The sequence below is a fragment of the Enhydra lutris genome, unplaced genomic scaffold (genome assembly GCF_002288905.1).
Source record: "Enhydra lutris kenyoni isolate GAN:26980312 unplaced genomic scaffold, ASM228890v2 scaffoldscaffold33, whole genome shotgun sequence".
NCBI classification, from domain to species: Eukaryota; Metazoa; Chordata; class Mammalia; order Carnivora; family Mustelidae; genus Enhydra; species Enhydra lutris.
This window is the reverse complement of record NW_019154117.1, coordinates 167,072-176,056: the sequence shown is the minus strand read 5'-3', so window position 1 is coordinate 176,056 and position 8,985 is coordinate 167,072.

Sequence of the window (8,985 nt, the reverse complement as noted above, 5' to 3'; positions counted from 1 at the left end):
CCGGCGCCAGGGTCGGGCCTCCTCCGGCAGGTGTGGGCCGAGCAGAGAGGGCTGGCTCCTAGTGGCTTCTGGAGATTTCCGTTGGGTCACCGGGCTCCCCAGCCGTCTCTGAGGCTGCGGCAGTGCCATCTGTCCGCGGGTGGGCCTGGACCGAGGGTACGAAGAGAGAGCCGTGGGAAGAGCTGTGGCGAGTAGGACTGGTATTTTGATCTCCGACGGCCTAATTTGACAACCGGCTCAGAGCTCCAGAAGAGAAGCGGTGCTCCTTGTGGGGCCCCGCCCCAAACCCAACAGGGGCCTGAGACCACGGTGCACACTGCACGTCTTGGAGCCCTTGCCCGTGCGTCTCTGCGGAGTCCCCCGCTGGACACTTGGCCCGCGGCTCCTGCCCGTCCTGGGAGCCAGAGCCAGCACCCTCGGCCGGGCGCCAGACCAGCCGCGCACCCGCGATGCCCCTGGGCCTGCTCCCATCGCCCCGGAGAGGCGGCCACCGCAATCTTGCAGACTTTCCCACCAACCTGCTCCTTCTGCACGGCGCCCGGTGAGCTCATCGGGCTTCTCTGTCCTCCGAGGCCTTGATGCACTTCCGCAAAGCGCTTGCCCTTGGTTTTCCGCGTGGGTGTCCTGACCCGGTTTGTCTCGCTCGTCACCATCACACGGAGGCTGCACATTTGCGGCAAGGACACTGCGAGCCTGGTCTGCAGTGGTGCCCTGCGCCTCTCGGGGTCAGAATGGCTCTGCAGCCAGAGACAGCCTTTGTGTGACTCCGATGGGTGTCCCCGGCAGAAGTCACCGGACGTTTTCCGGCATCTCACTTAACAGAGTATCCGACTCTTTTGTCTTGATTTAACAATTACATTTATTTAGCATGTAAATATGGTCTATATGCAGGGGAGGCTTTGCCTGGTCTCTGAGGGACTCAAACTCGTGCCCGACAGACTGTGAGGGCTCATGTAACACCAACCACTGCTGTTACTGCTGTTCATGTCACTCAAGTGCCATATCGTTAGGAATAGCACAATTTATAAAGATGCAGAAATTAAGAAAATCACTAACTATATAAAATTATTATTACTATTACCTTTTTTTTAAGTGTGAAGTGCACCATCTCCAAATATTTCTTCTTTAAAGACTGCTCCTTTGGGCACCTGGCTGGCTGGCTCAGGGGGGAGAGCAGGTGTCTCTTGATCTCAGGGTCATGAGTTCAGGCCCCACAGCAGGCACAGAGCTTAAAAATAAATAAGTAAAATAAAATAAATGAATAATAAAAACAGACTGCTCCTCTACTCCCTGAACGGTTCCTACTTTCAAATCTTAATAATAACTGGTCTGTTATTTCTGTGCAGCTGGGTCAGGTTTGATTTTTGTACTTGATACTTTCCTGTACTTTAAAGCTTTTGGACAATGAACAGTGTCTTTCTTCTATTACAATAAAATGTTACTTAAAACATCTTAGAGTGTTACCCTTCCACCCTGGTCCAAAGGGAGCGGAAATCTCACTTCGCTGCACAGACAGCCGCTTCTTCCTGCTGGCTGGGGCCCCGCGGGCACACACACGTTTGCTTACATGTGAGAGTGGTGTCGGGGACGTTATTTTGTTAGCTTGTAAAATACACACATTTTTATTCATCGTTCTCCTTTTGTAAAAATAGTAGCACCAGGAAAACGTGATCTGTTAAAATTTCCCCAAATCAATGAAGAATTTTAATTTACTTATGTTTTGGCTTTGGGAGAACAGGATTGCTTAAGCAAACTCCCTCCGGACCTTGGCGCGCTGTGGGCCAGGCCCTGGATTAAATTAAACGAGTTCAGTTTCCCCACCTACGTGTAACTGTGTAGGAGTATTAGCTCTGCGTTAAAACAGCATTTGTTCACCATGCTCTGTTAGAACCTTGAATGGATTTTTAACCTAAGTGGGTTTAATTCAGAAAACTCTTTCTACAGAGGTAAACTTTGAAAGCTCTGCTATCCAGGAAAACATTCAGAATAAGGCTGCGCAGCCCGAATTCCAACTGAGAAGGAAGGAGCCTGGTGGCTGTGAGCAGTCGTCCCTGGTGGGCTAGGTAAAGCCCACCGGTGGGACTGACACTGGGATGGTCTCCTCCAGGGGCCCACCTGCCAGGGCCTCACACGTTCAGGTCCTGCAGCAAAGCTCATCAAAGTCCCCAGAGCACTCCAGTGCAAAAGTCTCCGGCTCTTTACTGGCTGGATGGAAGGTAATGGCCCTGTCTGGGGAGAAGGCTGATGGGACCGGGGTGGTGGAAGGAGCATGGGACCCTCCCCACTGAAGGGATCGGGGCGTGCCCCCTAAATCATGCCACAGCGGCATACTGATTATCCTGAGCTAAAGGAACTTGAGAAACAGCAGATGCAGAAAGGGCTCTCTGACCTCCTTTCCATCTAAAAGCAGGTCATACGACGTCTGTGATGAAGTGCCCAGCTTGTACCCAGAAGAGAACACGGCCATCGGCAGAGACCGAGGCAACACAGACGCGGATCTGCACCAGCAGGCCCTTCCCGAGACAGCCCTTGTCTCCCCATGTGTTGATCTCTCATGATCGGCCACTTCCCGGGAAGCATAAGCCCCTTTCCCCGCCTTTTTAAAGCCCCTTTCCCTTTGTCTTGACTCCACGATTGGTCGCTCTTTGTTGGAAACGGTATATAAGGTTCTCAGACCTAACCTTTCCTTTGGGGTTTTCATTTCATCTCTGTTAAGGCCTCTCATATGAAGAAAACTTTTTCTCCCATTTTTTCTCCCAATTTTTGTTTTGTTTTGTTTGAGGGTATTTGTGAGCAGTTCCAAATGCAGAGCCCCAGACACTGAACCTAAGAGGGTACAGAACCCCTTCCCCCGATGCTCTTTTATTCACACAAGTAAAACTCCCTCACGAAGTCCCAGAAACTAGGGAGGCCGACACCCTCCTTACTATAGAAGTTAAAAGAAAAAAAAAAAAATTACGTCTGCCCATTTTTGTGGGGGAGCTTACGATCCGGACCGGCGGTGTGTGTGGTAAACGAACCTTCTCTGAGAGGATGAGCCCCTCCGAGAATGTGGTGGAAGCCGTGGCAGAAAGCGGGCAGGTGGCCAGCTGTGTGAGAGGAGAGTGGGTGGTCCTTCCCCACAGCCTCCAGAGGTGTCCGTGCTAACCCGGGGGAGAGCGTCGGGGAACGCGGCCCGGGGCGCTGTGGGCTTGGCACGACCGTGGCCGACACCCCACGTCTGGGTCTGTGGCTCCTCTCCCCTCGGTGAGGGTCCCAACCAGTCGTTCTTCAGAAGCTCGAGATGTCCTTACAGTGGCCGGGGAGCCCTTAAGACGGTCTCCCAAGAGCCGGCTAATCCTCTAAACAACATTCCTTTTCTTTTTTTTTAAACTGAGGAGCTGGGAGCCTCCTCCTGGCAGAGGCGGGAGCAGAAACAGCAGCTCTGCCTTGTTTACCCATTCCAAGACGTCTTGGGAGGGTGTCCTAGGTTCTTTGTTTCTCGGTTTCCTCATATGTAATATTGGGGCAACCATAGTATCTTTCGCATACAGTTGTTGTGAAGAGTCGATGAGCTAAAAAGTGTCAAATCGGAAACTGTCCCGGGCCCGGGGAGCGATAGATCATGAATTCAGGGATTAACGGACGTGGGATCTCTAAGCTTCTCCCACTCCGAGGCTCCGTGAGTCGTGATGACATGAGCGCGATCTCCATATATCAATCGGCCATCCTGTTGACACGTTTTTATGTCACTTAATGCCCTGAACAATCCTGTGACTCAGGCTAAATCACCCCATTAGACAGAGGGGAGACCAAAGTCGGCACCTGGCCTCAGATGGCACAGCAGTGGGTTCAGTCTTGACCCTCTCTTCCCCAAATCACAGAGCCAGCGGGAGAAGTTATTTGCAACACAGAGAACAAGGGAATAGTATCAGGACACAAAAGAAAGCTTGCACACCAGAAAGGGAAGAGGCAACAAAGTATGTAACAGGAACGGACAGTTCCTGCAAGAAACTCACATGGCCAGTACGTCCTGGTAAGTGCTCAGCTCAGTGGGTATCAACAGGGGCAAACTAAAACCACAATGAGCTACCAGGGACTACGCCCCAGAAGTGCTCGTGAGCGTGGGGGAAGTGGAGAGTCCCTCTGCTACAGGCAACGGAAGCGCTTTCTGAGCTCCAAAGCTACCCTCTTACTCCCTCCTGACCTCCCAGACCGCCGCTGAGAAGTCCTATGCTACTGTTGTTACTGATTCTTTTCCTGTATGTTTTAAGATGCTTTGGGTAGCGAGGGGCTGTGGGGGAGAAGCAACTTTCCATCCACCCTCTTATGTTCTTGGACTCTGGTTTACAAATTCTATCAGCGAAGAGATACACAGGACAAAAGACACACAAACTTTATCTGATGTTAATCTTAATTTTTACATATACATGAAAGTCTTCATAGAAAAGAAGTAAACAGCCAAGGAGATGGATAGACCTGGAGGCTTACGGATGATGATTATATATGTGATTTCTATGTGATAAACTGTACGGACACAGCTGGACAGAGGAGACAGGTTTGGGCTTCCAGGGGCAGTAAATGATGGGAAGGTACCCATATGGGGGAATGCGCTGGAAGATAAGGGTTATTTAGTGAACTTTGTTTATGCAGACTTGGGTTGGGGCCAGCCCACCTCTGGTCATAAACATTGCTCCTCCCTTGATGATCCAGTAGAGGGGACACACCTTCACAAAGAGAAAATCATGCCCTATTTTTAGGATGATAGGGGGAGGTCAGAGAGGTTTTCCTACATCTGCAGCTTCTCAATTGCCTTCAGCTCAAAAATAATCGTTATGCCGAGGTGGCGTATTTGGGGTGTCATGTTCCCATCCTCCCACAACATAACATCTGTCCAAAAATGACTTGAGTACCTTGACTGTTCCCTCAGCGGGAGTCTGGAAGGAAGCGATCCTGAGGTTGGTCCGGCACGTCTCCACGCTCATCAAGGGCCAGGCCCCCTCTGGCAATCAACTCCTTCACCTCCAGTGTGTCAGCCGCGGCACTCTCTGCTGGGATAAGGTGGTTGCATGAGCTCCAAACCTCACGTCCTGAGTCACAGGGAGAGGGGCAGTAAGATGAGGCCATCCTCAGCAGAGGTGACCCTGAATTCCCTTGCTTGGGGCCCGGCCACACCACACCCCGTCCAGCACCTGGCCACGGGGTCCTAGATGACCATGCGGGCCCCGTCGTGACTCCTCCCACAGGATGGGCCATACTGCAGGCGTCTGATCTGGGTTCTACTGTTTCCCCAGAAAAGGGAAAGGGCTACGTGGCAGACATTTACAGTATCTGCCACAATGGGGAGCCATGTTACTCTCCTCTGTGAAATTCCGGATTATCAGTTCTCTCCGATGTTTGGGGTGGAAGTAGTGAACTCTGAGTCCCACATTCTTTAATCCAGCCTTGGCTAGAACATTCAGCTGAAGCAGAAGTATTTAATGAGAAACTCCAAGAAAATGGGAATCTGCTGACACAGGTGCTTTTTGAAAAGAACCCTGAGCTAGACAATAGGTAGTTTTTAGGTAGGGAAGGAGGTGTTTCATCAGACAAGCCTGCAAAATCTAGACATAGTGTAGGTCTCGTTAGCATAAAGTTGACTCTGGCTAAGTCTCTGTGGTAGGAACTCGAAGCGGCTTTCTTGGAATAGCGATAGTGTTAATAGTTCCATGCAGTTTTCTCGTAACCTTGGGACCAGAGTATGTTTGCCACAAGACAGTCCAAGTTTTCAGGCTATTTGGTATAGACAACTGTGTTTGTTCCCTTCAAGTTCAAAACTACATTTCTTACCTGAGGCTGATTTTACTCACAACTGCGGTGATTCAGTCCGATTAACTCTGCCTCTTAAAGTTAGAACACACTTTTATGAATACTTATTTATTTATAAATTGAACAGCTTAACTTTGAAACACAATTCAGAAACTTGACTCGTTGCAATATGTGAAGTTTCATAATGACGTGCTTCGCCATTGGTCTTTGAAACTCATTTTCTGAGGTGTTCAATGGGCTTTTTTGATATGGAAGCTCATTTCTCTGGTTTGGGGAAATTTCTGTGTATTAATTTTTGAGGAGTGTAGATGCTAAGAAGCGAGCCAGCAGTGTGAGGGGAGCACAGGGCTGGTGGCCCGCTGGAGTGTGCTGGGCAGGGAGCCAGGCCTTTCCCTCCACATGTCAGCACCTGGAGGCCTCTCCTCCACAGAAGGGTCCTGGGAGGGTGGCACCGGGCCGGGAAAGCCTGCCTGCCAGAATTCTAGAAGCAAGAGAGGGCGACTGTGCTGGACAGACACGTCATCCAGTTACTCCCTCCAGGAAGAGCCGCCCCCAGCTGTCAGCTCCTCAAGGGTCTGCCTCGGTGGCAGGGAGCCCCTTCCCCGGCAGCCCCGTCCCGCGCCCGAGGGAGGTGAGCACCTGCTGGCTGTGTCTGGGGCTGACCCCAAGCACCACAGCCCTGTCTGCTCACTGCTCACCGGAAGTACACGGTAAACGCTGAGGTGTCTTCTGCAAAATGTAAGGGTTGTCGCAGCAGACACTGTTGATGCCACATTTCCTTGGAGCTCATGTTCGCAGACCCACGACCTCTATGGCAAGCGCCGTGGCCACGAGAGCTTATGTTGGGTGGACGAGGACGTGTTGGAGCAGCCCCGGGCCCAGAGTGGCAGCCAACCACCCCAGACCGGCTAAGCGGTCAGATGGGAGGACCCCAGCAGGGCCGAGCCCCGGCTGCCCGGGACACTCTCCTGGATGCGGCCCCTGGAGCTATGTCAGCGCCTTGGCCTCCCCTGCAGGAGCCTCCTGGGATGGCCTCCCAGAGAATCTCCTGTCCCTGTGGTCTTCATTTTAGGGCATGCATTGGCGGGAGCCCCAACTCAGACACAGCCGGTCAGCACCAAGCTAGACACCGACATGCAAGCTCTCGATCGGAGCGGAGCGTGACGGCTAGCTGTGGGCGTCCCTTCCGCCTGGCCGTCTTGGGTGGGATTGGCGTCCTATCACCTCTGCCCCGGGGGGGCCCCACACAGCACTGAGAAGCAGGTGCTTCCCCCTCATTTCACGGGGGGAAACTGAGGCTCACAATACTGCCTCAGGACACAAGGCTAAGAAACTGGGAGGCTGTTATTGGGATTCTCTCTTCCTGATGCCAAGGTCCTGTGTCCTCCACATGGGACAGTCTGCTTGGCCTGCAGAGAAACCAGATGAAAAGTCATTCAGCAACAAGGCCCCGGGAGTCTCAGTGATGTTCCCAAGACTATAAACACCTATTCTGTAAAAAATAAATTAGTTTCCCTCACATTGTGGTTTATAGGAGCCATGTTTGATACACAGGAGGGAAAAAACCAATGCCATAACTCGAAGGGGGAAATGATCCCAAATTTAGAAGCAGAATTTGTGAGCGGGACACAAAGACTGTTGCCGAGTGGGACAAAGGAAAGTCACCTTGGGTTAGAAGTCAAGGCAGATTCAAGGGCCCTTTGGGAAATTACTGGTTTCCTGAGATTTTATCTCTCAGGGCAATGTTTAGCCCATCGTGGAGTAGTTGTGTGACAGAGAAAGGGGCAGCGAGGGCCGGTCCCGGGTGTCATGAGTGGGTCTGGACGACACCCGGCTGTGAGTGTCTCTGTCTCTGTCTTCTCCTCTGTAAGGAGATCTTGGGGGTTGACAGGAGATGCGGCCTTGAGACCCGACATTGCAGCTGCTAAGACTCTCCTCCCCGGGGCGACTTTCAGCTAAGCCTTGGGGAGAGGAACGCAGGGGACCCAATCAGGTCACCTGGGTGTGCATGTGCGCAAACGAGCCTCTGCATTCAGACCGTCCTGGTGCAGAATCTCTTCCCAAAATATCTGTTACAAAGCTCTTTCCAAATATCAAAACAAGCCATTCATATTGGAGGCAAGGAATTTGCTTTTGGTGAAATTACCTGGGAAGTGGCGATGCGACGGTTTCTGAGTCAACATGGAAGAGAGAAGACAGATGGTTGGCGAGCTCTTCACACACGAAGCGGACGGTTTTCTTTGTCTTTTAACCAGACTCTGATCCTGAAAAATAAACTTTCAGATAAAAACATTCCCCAAATCAGAAAACTGGACTCGTTAGCTGCTGAAAAGTGGGTGAAAGCCCAATTCTACCCACTCGTTTGAGCAGACGGGTGGAGGGCAGGGGGCCGTCTGGATTCGAACCCCTGGCCACCGGGGGCTCCAAGGCAGCGGAGCCGTGAGACAAAGCGGGCTGGGAGCCACGTGGCTGCCCACACAGCGGCCCGCAGCACACTGTCCATCGCTAGTGGCGGGTTATTTTGGACTTATCTTTTTTATCCACTTAGTAAACATTCATCGAAGAATCCACGTAGTGTCCCTTACACTTCTGAGGGAAGACAGTCCATGCAAATGAAACGTTCGCTCGGCACGAAGGTCGTCATCGCGGTTGAAGCGTGAAGGGCGGTGTCCGCGCGCAGCTGACAGACGCGGCGCCGGAAGGACGGAGCGCAGAACTGCGGGACAGGTGCGCCTCCGCGTACCCGGGACGCGTGCGGATCCCGCACCCTCTCGTGACGCCAGCGCCGGCTGCAGCAGCAGCTCTGTCGAGGGGGACGCCAGTGCCCCACAACCTCATTTAAAATAATCCGGTCCAGACGCTGGTGCCAAAAAGGAGGCCTGCAGCCTTCGCCACCGTGACCTGGATCGTATTTCAAAAGTGTCAGATCGCAGCTGTCCCGCAAAAGCCTGATGCCTTAACGAGCTCCTCATGCGTTCATCTCGCGAACACAGAAAGTGGGGTTCCCACTGGGGAGGAAAGATCTACAACACCAAACCCGCGGCTGTGGCGCTTCGTGGGGCACGCCTGTGCAGCGCCTTCTCGCCGTGGAACTATTTACTGCTTCATTAAGACGCTTTCACGTAAAAAGCCACATCCGAGAGGCGCCGTCATAGCTACAGAGAAGACGGAGCATGCGCGGGAGGAAAGCTTACTGAA